Genomic DNA, 12,825 nt, shown 5'->3' with positions numbered 1-12,825 from the left:
CTTTTCGAGATGACTCATGCAGTTCCGCCCACAACGTTTCCTCGTTCTTGACACTATAAAATGACAGAAAGTTACCTCTCATGGGGCAGTCAAACGTTCACTAGTCATATCCGTCTCCAAGCGTTCTTCATTGCGATTTGTAGCAAACTCACACAAACGGTTAAACGGAGAACTGGAACATTCTACTACACTACCTGAGTACTTGTAGTAGTTCCGCCTACTGAATTTCTTGGAGACGAAGAAGAACGGCAGATAACCGACTGGTTACGAAAAGACAAAGGGAACTTCCTTCGCCAAAAATACCGTTCTTCCGTCAATCACATCTCCGAAAAAGAGGCAAAAGAAATACAACAATTTATGATAATATTTCAACAACAGTCTGTCGCTGATGAGGAAGAAATTTTAAAAGAAATAGCGGAGATGGAGTACGAAGAAATCCTGCCGAATTTCGACTTAAATTTGGACCTAATGTTTGATAAGTAAGAATGTGTTGCAACACCCATGACAAGGACCCTAGACTATATGCAACATTTCTTTCATTTGGACACATAGTTTACCAATTGCACATTTTTGTAAATAGATTTTTATGAGTTTTCATTTTACCTGAATGTTTTCACCGATTTTACTTGGTGTAATGAGTGTCAAAACAACCGCAGTCGGCCCGTAAATATTCGTTATATTTCTTATTTGATGATTGTAGATACCTTAGGCGGAATGAATAATGGCCATTCCTGACTGCTGTTATGGTTTGTGATGAATTAGTTATATAATAAAGATAGATATTTATCAACGACAAATTATGGTGGCCTTTGGTTATTTTCGGACTCTAGAGTAATTCTTCCCAAACCGCTTGTTTCAATCACCTTTCATTGTTGCCACCTTTACAAAAATAATGAACTTATAACCGAATGTGACGTTTCAAGTTCTTACAAGTGTTCAAAAAACTTTTCAGGAGATAAACCCATAAAATTTACTACTTTCCGGTAAACGGCGTAAAAAAACAAAAACGCTCAAGACAACGCGCGGTCTTTGGGAAACTTTTATTCATTGCTATCAATATAAACAGTATGCTTAAATAGTGCGGCTACAAAAATAGTTCACTACAACAAAATGATAACAGGCAAATGTCTAGAGTACTTCAATTCTGTTAATCCTTAGTCCTAGTGTCGGCAGGTTTAAAAATTCAAGGCCAAAGAAAGTTAATGATGGAAATTCACATCTCGTGAAGATTGTATCTTACAAAGCAATTAAACTTCAGCGCCAAATAATCTTGCAAAACTTCCTGTTGTCCAGTCGTGTGTGTTACAATCAGAAAATAAAAACACAGTAGAAAGTAATGAGTAGATAATTATGAATAATAAACATTGCTTTGTGATCCGTAAACTCTGTTTAATTACTCTTTTTTAAGATCATTTTCCTAGGACTCAGTTTATTATCTGTATAACAATGGAACCTCCTCTATTCAAGCAATACACCCTTGGGACCGAGACAATAAAACCTTGTCTTTTTGACACGCCTGCCAGCCCTATTAATACATCAGTAGCCGACATTAAACAAAAAAATCATTTAAATCACACCTTAGCGGTAACGCGCTCTATTTCATTCCAAACAATACCGCATATAACCAAGCACATATTTTAGCATACATCCTTTTTCGGCCGGCGCATTTAACATTTGGCTGCCTATCGTGGTGGAAGGAATTGACTGTCACGGTACCCTGGATTTTTTTTTTTTTTTTTTTTATTGAATAAATTTATTGACAGAGACCACTTTAAATACAATAGTACTTGCGGACTTACAATACACAATACTACAATATAACGCCACCAACTTAATAACTAATAGAAAACTTATAGACGTACAGCTTTACTATACAACAATACCTACAATACAACACTTCTAACTTAGATATTAATCGAAAAATGGAAAAAAAAAAAAAAACTTATTGACTACAATTTTAACATTCATGATGTAATATAATATATAGTATCCGGTAGTCAGCAAATTATGTCTAACTAACTCTAGCTATCATAAATAAAGTTCCATTTATCATAGAATTCTTTGAGCGTGTTATTCTTCATACTAATGTATTTTTCTGTTTGTAATTTGATATTTACTTTTGCTAGAAAGTTGGTTATGTTGGGAAGAACTCCATTCCTTCTGCAATCCCACAGGAACAATTTGGCGATGATTATCAAATAATTTAGCAGGGGGCATTTTGAGGAGATGACTCCAAGAAGAACATCTTGTGAATTGAGAGTTATTTGTTGATTTGTTACCTGGAGAAAATATAATTCAAAGGCTTCCCAAAACTCTCGTGAATAACGGCAGTGAAACATAAGATGGTACAAAGTTTCGTTTTCATGACTGCAGAAAGAGCAATAACGATTTTCAGTATAACCGATTTTATACAATTTATCGTTGGTGTACAGGATTAAATTTAGCACTTTGTACTGGAATGCTTTTAAGTAAGGTTCACTAGTGACAGTATGGGGGAGTAGATAAATTTTTCCAAGTTGTTCTTCTGCGAGATTGAATTCGCGTTTCAAATTGGTACTATTATTAGGAAGGCGAGCCTTGGCACCGATTAGAAGGGCGTAATAGTGTTTTGATTTGGTCTTGGTTACATCGAATACGCACTTAGAGTGTTTAAAGGATGGCTTCGCAGTAGAGAAAACGTCTACAGTAGAACTGGAGTATAGTTGTCTCAAGTTGGGTGGCACTGAATTACGCAGTCCAGTCCACGTTAAGAAATTACTTCCATCTATTTCTTTAGCGATCCTATTGTAAGAAGTTAAGTTGTCTACATCGAAGTGAAGATCATTTACAGAGATAATGCCAGATCTGAAATATTGTCCATAGTAAACTAGTTTGTTGTCAATTAATATTTCCTTATTATTCCCCTGGATGATGGCGACCAACAATGCTTATGCCTTCAACTTCTTCTAAGTCTTGAATCTTGTTACATTTGTTATTCTTGCGATTTTTGCGATATTTCTAATGAATGGTTTAAGCTAGCAAGAAAAATCCTTGTTACTTTTGCGATATTTGCAATTTTCGCGGACATTTCGGGGCCCTTCTTGCCTTCATGTTCTTCTAAGTCTTGAATCTTGCTACATTTGTTATTCTTCCGATTTTTTCGATATTTGTAATGAATGCTTTTAGCCAGCAAGAAAAATCCTTGTTACTTTTGCGATATTTGCGATATTTGCGTGTTGCTAAATGCTTTTAGCTAGCAAGAAAAATCCTTGTTGCTTTTGCGATATTTGCGATATTTGCGGACATTTCGGGGCCTTTCTTGCCCTCAACTTCTTCTAACTCTTTAACCTTGTTACATTTGTTATTCTTGCGATTGTTACGATATTTGTAATGAATGGTTTTAGCTAGCAAGAGAAATGCTTGTTACTTTTGCGATATTTGTGATATTTGCGGACATTTCGGGGCCTTTCTTGCCTTCATCTTATTCTAAGTCTTGAATCTTGTCACTTTTGTTATTCTTGCGATTTTTGCGATATTTGTAATGAATGCTTTTATCTAGCAAGAAAAATCCTTGTTACTTTTGCGATATTTGCAATATTTGCGGACATTTCGGGGCCCTTCTTGCCTTCATCTTCTTCTAACTCTTGAATCTTGTCACTTGTTATTCTTGCGATTTTTGCGATATTTGTAATGAATGCTTTTAGCTAGCAAGAAAAATCCTTGTTACTTTTGCAATATTTGCGGACATTTCGGGGCCCTTCTTGCCTTCAACTTCTTCTAACTCTTGTATCTTGTTACGTTTGTTATTCTTGCGATTTTTGCGATATTTGTAATGAATGCTTTTAGCTAGCAAGGAAAATCCTTGTTACTTATGCGAAAATAATTTGCTAGCAAATTCTTGCTAACAAGGTCGATCCTGGACATATCTCTAAAGTTTTGCATTTTCTTTGTTTTGACGTAAGAATTAAAGCCAAAAATTCAAATAACCCGCCCCGAGAAAAAAATTTCGCGCACGGATATTACCATGGAAGCTTCGCGACTCCGCCCAATACGGAATATATTTTCTCCCAACTAGCCGTCAATATAAAGTCGTATTGCCGTCTCAAAATCGAATTTAGTTTATAGTAGCATGAAAGTTAAAAGAAAGGATTGTGCACGGTCGCGGCCCTTCCAACTAAATTGCAACACCATTGTTAACTTGGCAAGGTTTTATAACCAGTCCCTCAGTAGCCCAATTTCGATATATCGAAATTAGGCTATTAACTATGATGAAAAGATCTTTGATACCGGCTTGGGAGAACTGTGTTTTTAACGCTGTGTGTGGTTTTGTCATGTTGTTTTAAGCCGTTGTGTTTTGTTGTCGCTTGCTCGTTGGTGTATTTTGTTCAGTGCTTTTTTGTTCGTTATTAAGTTGAGTGATTTGTCTGTAAGGTCATGGCGAATTGTGTGTATACATTCCCTACACTATTATTCAGTGTACATATTTTAAAGGGGCAGTATCACCTATTTGTGATGTTACTTTGAATGGCCAAAAAACACATTTGCATCGACAGAATCTTTAAAATAACGGTTCAGTTTTGTTTAATGTAACCACACTACTACACAGAAACTAGTGTTAGTTATCATTAGCCGCTAATGGCCAAGATTGAAATGGATTGAAACTTGAAAGAATTGGCCAATTTTTTCAAGTTCTTCCAGCGTATTTGGAGAAAAAAACTGATTATAGTTTGGTCTTCGCAGGAGAAATCAGTTAATATTTTATTCTCGGTGCTCTAAGAGCAATTTGATGTTAGAGAAAAGGTACCTTGTCAAACATTGAACTGTTTTCTAGTCCAACGACTTCTGATAAGAGAATAACATGAATCGTCACCTTTCAAAGTGTCATCATCAAAATCCAAAGATTCATCACCAACTGGTGTGACGTCACTTCCAGGTTTAGCTTTCACTTCGCTGCTTGCCATGGATGCTGGGAAAACGAATACTTTTAGGTTTAGCTTAAATAATAAGCGATACATGGACTTATTGTCAGCTGTAAGTTAGATAATAGACAAAGACAAACATTCCAGTATTAAGAAGAAATGTTAAATTTCACTGCAGTGTTCACTCAAAGTTCGCCATTACGAACAGCATCGCATGTTATACAGCAATATCCGAGTAGAATTACGAGTTATCACTAACTATGAGTAGACACTTCTCATCCCATAATAATAATAATAATAATAATAATCAGTAAATAATGAAATAAAGAAAAACCAACAAACAAACCATTCAAAAACAAACACACAAGCAAACAGCAACAGCAACAAACAAACAAAAAATATCCAGAGAAACTTTCTAGCTAATTTGGCGGCTCTACACTTAGGGGAGGAGAGGGTAGGGTTTACAGTTAAGAGGCGTTTGCTATTTCTTCATCCATGCACTTAACTCAGTTCTCTTACAACAGTGAGGATTAACATTGAACAGTTTTCCAGTCTAACAACAAATTCTGGTAAGAGAATAACATGAATCCTCACCTTTCGAGGTGTCATCATCAAAATTTAAAGTCTCCTTATCAGTTGGCGTGACGTCACTTTCAGCTTCGGCTTTGTTTTTACTGTTTGCTATGGATGCTGGGAAATGCAAACGAGTATTTAATCAGTACTCTTATATAAAAATTCAGTTCTCTTTCAACTGTGGAGATTAACATAGACCAGTTTTCCAGTCTAAAAACAACTTCTGGTAAGGGACCGTTCATTTTTTATGAGCATGGGGGGGCTGGTGGGATTTAGGGGGGGCCACGAGAAAAAAAAATGGCACTAAAGGGGGGGGGGCTATCAAAAAAAATTGAGTGAAAGAGGGGGGGTCACCAGCAATAATTGGCTAGTAGGGGAAATTGAAAGTGGCTCAACACAGAAACAGATGAAGAAATTGAATATTATTTCAATTATATTTAATGCGATTTTCCTAACCACTTTTAATTTGTTTTACATACTGAGGTCGAAATCTGCATTTTATATTAACAACAACTGAGGAAATGAAGGATATCTGTTGGAAAAGCAATAATGAATACAAACTGAAGTAAACACCTCTGTTTGTACAAGTTCAAATTAACAGTTTTCCAGTCTACTGTAACAACGAGTTCTGGTAAGAGGATAACATGAATCCTCACCTTTCGAAGTGTCATCATCAAAATCCAAAGTCTCCTCACCAGCTTGTCTGACGTCACTTTCAGGTATGGCTTCGCTTTCACTGCTTGCTCGAGATGCTGCAATATGCAATCGAATACACAATCAGTACTTAAGCGGCGGCGGCTGATCAAAACCTCGGTTACCCATTGACTGAGAGCTTGAAGCGTCAATGTTTACGTGGAAGTTAAATGAACAAGTGTTAAAAATAAATAAAAAGAAAACAGCAAATGATAAAACATTACAAGATCAATCAAACAAAACAAACATGGAAATATAAACAGCAACAAACAAACAACACCGAAAACCGGAAAGAGTTTGTAACTAGTTCTGGCGGATCTACGGAGGAGTTTTCTGTATCCACGGACTGAACTCACTTCTCTTTCACCTGTGAAGATTAAAATTCAACAGTTTTCTAGTCCAACGACTTCTGATAAGAGAATAACATGAATCCTCACCTTTCAAACTGTCATCACCAAAATCCAAAGTATCCTTGCCAACTGGTTTGATGTCACTTCCAGGTTTGCCTTTGACCTCGTTGCTTGCCATGGATGCTGAGAAAACGAATACTTTCAGGTTTAGCTTAAGTAATCAGCGATACATGGACTTATTGTCAACTGTAAGTTAGATAATAGACAAAGACAAACATTCCAGTATTAAGAAGAACTGTTAAATTTCACTGCAGTGTCCACTCAAACCTTGTCATTACAAACAGCATTGCATGTTATACAGCAATATCCAAGTAGAATTACGAATTATCACTGACTATAAGTACACACTTTTCATCCCATAATAAATAGATAAATAAAGAAATGAAGAAAACCAACAAACAAACCATTAAAAAACAAACACACCAGGAAACAGCAACAACAACATAAAAACATAAAAAAAAAACACCAGAGAAAGTTTCTAACCAATCTGGCGGTTCTACACAGAGGGGAGGAGAGGGTAGGGTTTACAGTTAACAGGCGTTTGCTATTTCTTCATCCATGCACTTAACTCAGTTCTCTTTCAATTGTGAAGATTAACATTGAACAGTTTTCCAGTCTAACAACGAATTCTGGTAAGAGGATAACATAAATCCTCACCTTTCGTAGTGTCATTATCAAAATTCAAAGTGTCCTTATCAGTTGGCGTGACGTCACTTCCAGGTTTGGTATTGTTTATACTGTTTGCTATGGATGCTGGGAAATGCAATCGAATACTTAATCAGTAATCTAAGATTAAAACTCAGTTCTCTTTCAACTGTGAAAATTAACATAGAAAAGTCTTCCAGTCTAAAAACGACTTCTGGTAAGAGAAAAACATGAATCCTCACCTTTCAAAGTGTCATCATCACACTTCCAAGTCTTCTCACCAACTGGTTTGACAACATTTTCAGTTTTGGCTTTGTTTTCAGTGCTTATCATGGATGCTGGAATATCAAATTTTTCAATTTAATCAGTATACTCAGCTTATAAGTGTAACTGTAAAATTTATATAGCGCAACTTTCCAAATAAGATGATCAAGTGCGCTTTTCATATGCAAACGGAATAGAAAATATATATAAAATCGCAGACAACAATAATTATAAAAACTTATGATAAACGAAATTGAGAAACTGTACACCATCAAATATATGCTACGTTAAAGTCGTGTGTCTATAAAAGCTTTTTAACGTAAAGCAGAACGGTTTTCCAGTCTTAAAACGACTTCTGCTACGACAATAGCAGGAATCCTCACCTTTCGAGGTGTCATCATCAAAATCCAAAGTCTCCTTACCAGCTGTTATGACGTCACTTTTAGTTTTGCCTTTGCTTTCACTGTTTGCCATGGATGCTGGGAGATCGAATATTTAATAGGTATACTCAGCTTACAAAATGTAACTGTAACTTAGAAAATGCGGTATATAAATGCATAACCATTACCAATAAAGTATGCCTGGACACACATCGTGAGGTCAACGTTTCGTCAGCAATATTGCGTACAACGTACAACAGTTTCAAAGTACAATGGCAATTTATTTCTTGGCGGAATAAAAACAGGATGTAACGTTGTTTCAGCTTGTCACGTTGCATTGTGCGTGAAGAATTTCCATCGCTTTCGTTTAGCGCTCAAGGTGAGGCCACATCGTCGTCTTCTAATTCTCGATGATCATACACATACTTGATACTTAACAGCGGTTTCCGCGCAAAATTTGATGGCTGTAAAATTATCATTCATCGAGCCTTTCCCTGTTTTCATTGTTGATTATATTGTTACAATCAAACCTGTATTAAGCATTAAGTCCGTGCATGGCTGCTTCAGTTTCTTAAGCCTTCTTATTTGAAGTAACTCATTAACTTTACTGATGGTCAGTGAACGGGTCGTCCCTTCTATGATAGCAAGAATACTCCGGTAACATATCTGTCAAATTTAAAGCCTCACGGTCAGATTTAAAGGCAGGCTCTTTTAAGTCTAGTTCATGCTCTTTACCCGAGTCGCTATTCACGTGTACTTGCTTTGCTGGAGTTAATTCTACAAAGATGTGAGCCCAGAGTTCGCTTGTCTGCAAAGTTAACTGACCGATCTGTTAAAACGTGGACAAAAAACATTTATCCTTTTTGCAGTGTCCGCTTAATACAGATTTTTAACAATAGAATTCACCATAAAAGTCAAGTTTAAGGTGTCCGCGTCCGCTTAATAGAGGTGTCCGTTCAATACAGGTTCCTTTTACAGTAAATGTGGGGCAGAAAAAATGGGACTAGTGCTGATGTCCGCCTAATAGAGGGTGTCCGCTTAATATTGGGTCCGCTGAATACAGGGTTGACTGTACATGTATATGTTTTCTGGAACATTTAACAGTGAAATTGAGGTTTCAAATGAAGATTTCATGAAGATTGTGTTTCCGTCTGTAAGGCCTGGTTTCCGATCAAAACACTAGCCTGTAGGACAAGCTTATTTTATGCTCTGACTCATTTAAAAGAAAGACAAAACATGGCCGTTTCTCTTCCTACCCAGGAACAAGGGTACTCAATAAGAGTTTTTTTTTCCCATTTCCATAAAGGTTTCATTTTCTACCGGCCAAACGACACAACTATTTCACAAAACAACAACAAAACAATTTTCGATTTCATTGCCTGCTTCCGTTTTCACGAGTGTTCCCGCATCGTAACGATGTTTTTCAACATCTTTTGGAATGATGGCAGCTTGAACACTATGGGCTACAAATAAAAAGGAGGAGTGGCGTTCATAATAAGAAGAAGTTGATAAATAAAGCGCTCAGTGACGGGACAAATCCGACATTTCGACTTTACTGTCTTCTTCAGGGTGCAAACATACTAGCTTGAAACGTTGGGGTTTCTTTTCAAGTTCCAGCACCTCATTTATTAATTCCTACTTATCTAGTTGAAGGCACCGCCCAATTTATACATTTTTGTCAACTTATCGAGAATAACTCGCTTGGAATTTTCTACTTCTTGGCGTTTTTAGCCGACCAACACACTTCCACGAGAAAGAAATTGATGGCGAACGAGGTGGCCTTTCTGTAAACCAAACGCACAGTGATCTCAAGTTAGGTGTTCCGTTCAACACCGCAGCAAATTTTGAAACTTTCACCGGGGAATGATATCAATTATGGTGTTAAATATCGATCATCTACATATTGTGCAGCTTGGTTCTCTGCAGGCAGTTCCAAAATAAACCTACTTACTTGACATAAAACGATGTGTTCCTTCATTTGTTGTACGTAAGTGGAGACAAAGTCTGTATTTTATCAAACAACCTGAATGACACTGACAAACTTAGAAATGTAAATACATCGAGTATTGCGGCTTCAAGAGTATAAAACTGTTACTAGCAGGTGACTGGCATCAACGCTGGCGATTTTCTGAGTGAGAAAACAGTTGAAGTGCTCAGTTTTCAGATTTTGGCGTCGACTTCAAATGAGACTTTGAGCGGTAGTTAATTAGACTGTCCGGCTAGAGAGAAATTAAAATTTGGAATGAGGGCAAAAGGATATATCACCCACTTCGCTTGCCGAAAAGTTTCCAACTCTCGTTCTGATGCACTAAACAGTTAAATAGACAGTCAAAATCTATGTAAACGAAACTAAGTAAGTTATCTTAAACGCGCTAGCTTTGTCAAGCCCTTGTTGACAACGCGCGCACATTTCCTGATTTGGTCCGTTAATATTGTGCTATTATAAATATATTTAATAATTAAATGCTCCTATGTTTAACGTTTTCGTCAGAGAAAACCATTTTGCATACCTTAGTTGCTGGTAAATTGAACCCCACCACACGGTGCTCGGAATAAACTAATTGACCTAATAAACCGCAGTAGAACATCAAAGGAACTCCTATAACTTGCCACAGATGACGTAACCATTCCATAGTATTTAAACCATATTATTCAGTTGAAATCCTTAAAATATCCCATTCTTAATTCCTATTTTGGTAATCTTTACGTATTCAGGGTTGGTGTTTCGTTTTCCGAGTTTCGATTTCCGATTGCTTCGGTTTCGAGTTCAGGGTGATTTATTTTAAAATCCACTACTACTTTTATTTCACATTTCTTTTTAAGGTAAATGAATATTTAGTTAATTTAAAGTTTTAAAAATGACATTAATACGGATAACTAAACATAAATATCTAATGTGAAAACGCCTAGCGCCTAAATAAACCATATAGTTTACTAAGTTAGACACTAGTCTTGTAAAGAAGCATTTTAAATGTAAACATCTATATACATATTCAACACACACAATCACAAACGACACACGCACTGTTCATACACTTACTGTTATAATAAATAAATCAGATGAATTTGACTAGCTAGGACATTATTTTTGCTTTGATAGTAGGTACAGTTTAGCTTTTCTAAGGAAGTTTGAAATACTGAGATCTTTGAGATCTTGAGGAAGTTTTAGCCAGTGATCGACTGATAGTGCCGATAATGTTGTTTTTTCCAATATTAGTCCTGAAACGTGTTTTATAGAGGTTAACTTTTGAAGCATATCTAGTATTATAAGTATGAACATCACTGGCGTACCGAAAGCGGTTATCGAAGATGGTAGGGAGCTGCTTTTTATGCCACTGGTGGGAGAACTGAAGTAAACGTAGTGAAAAAACGTTCTTTACTGTGAGTAGGTCTAATAAGTTAAGTAACGGAAGGGCACTATCTATATTTTCACCGTACAAAGTAGCAAAGAACGTAAGGCGGATAATATGATTTTGCTTGACTTGGATTTTCTTCAAATGCGATGCATAAGCGCTGCCCCAAGCAAGTACAGTATATGATAAATATGGATATATCAAGTTATAATATAATTGTCTGAGTTGCTTTAGAGGAAGAGAGTGCCTTAACTTGAGGGAAATTCCTGTATTTCTAAAGACTCTAGAGCATATAAAAGATATGTGGTATTTCCATGTAATTGTGTCATCAATTAACATTCCTAGCTATTTTATGTAATTTTTTTTCCAATGTATATTCAGAACCATCTTTGTTTGGCATTTTTAACTTTGAATGAATTACGGTAGCCATTTTCTTTTTAGCGGATTTAATAATCATGTAGTTTGTTTTCTTAAAATTTATTGACAGTCTATTTATGTCACACCATTCCTTCACTTTTGTGAGCTCTTGGTTAATTAGGGTTTCCAGCTGGGCAGCATTGGAAGACAAGGCAAAAATGTTAGTGTCACCTGCAAAAATTCTAAAGGAAAGTTTTTCAGAGCAGTTGGGAATATCATTGATGTAGATAGAAACAGCAAGGATCCAAGCGAACTACCCTGAGGAACGCCACAAACCATAGTTTGTTAACGTGATTCCTTGCCATTTAGTCTAGGGTGCTTCAGTTCCAATTGCACGAATTTCGTTAACTTTAAGCTCAGGAATTCGAATAAGTCGTCCTATTGTCTCTATTCCTCCTTACTCTATCAACCATCCTATTACAGGAGCCAAATTTGCCACTGAATTTTCGCAGTATCTTGACGTTGAGTTTGTTTACTCAGACAAACCTCGACGCAGTTTTATATTCACTCAGCTTTTTAACCAAAAGCTGCAACAAATCCCAAAGGTTTTGGTAGCAATGAAAAGTTTCAGTGTATAATGCGCGCAAGTTTCGAGTCAGTATTTTGTGAATTAGGAACTGCTATTTTTGTTTCTTTCGTTCGCTCGCGAACGCCCTTTTGGCTTGTCACGCAATCTCTCCTCCCTCGCCTTGGTGAGGAGGATTGCGTGACGAGCCAAAGAGAGCGCCTGCAAGGGAGGCTAGCTTCCTTGTTCCTGACTAAAAGGGGCCTAGCCTCTAGGTTCCAGGTCCCATTTGCCTAAGGATAATAAACTACTGGGTATACATGCAACTTTTGGAATTTTCATTCTCCATACTTCAGCTAATGGTACAAGACCCATGACCATTGAATCGCAAAACGATTCAAAACTACCACTAAAGGCTTACGTTCAGTATTGAATTTAGACGAACATATTATTTATATTATTATATAAACGCAAGTCAAAAGGGGAAAAGAGTTTGAGAAAAAGAAACCAACGCGAAAAAAAAGTGGCGAAAGTATCAAAATAAAAGAGAATTCATGGTTGTATGGGTCTTGTGTTCTAACCAGAAAGAATGTCTAATGCAGAATGATGGGAAATGTCCACTAAGAAAGACAGTTTAGCAGTAAATGATTGAACTGACTATCGATACAGATTCTAAATGAAGAGACT

General features: G+C 36.6%; 2 protein-coding genes across 2 annotated transcripts in view; both read right to left on the bottom strand.

Moving 5' to 3' along the window:
• The window catches only part of LOC146477806 (uncharacterized), a 59,324-nt gene that overhangs the window by 10,230 nt on the left and 36,269 nt on the right, over positions 1-12,825 (bottom strand). The window lies entirely within an intron of this gene.
• The window catches only part of LOC146477808 (tetratricopeptide repeat protein 28-like), a 48,027-nt gene that overhangs the window by 14,373 nt on the left and 20,829 nt on the right, over positions 1-12,825 (bottom strand). The window lies entirely within an intron of this gene.

This window comes from Pavona decussata, unplaced genomic scaffold (genome assembly GCF_977016875.1).
Source record: "Pavona decussata unplaced genomic scaffold, jaPavDecu1.1 SCAFFOLD_69, whole genome shotgun sequence".
Classification (NCBI taxonomy): Eukaryota; Metazoa; Cnidaria; class Anthozoa; order Scleractinia; family Agariciidae; genus Pavona; species Pavona decussata.
The sequence above is the reverse complement of the archived record's forward strand: the minus strand, read 5'-3'. Positions and strand labels throughout refer to the sequence as shown.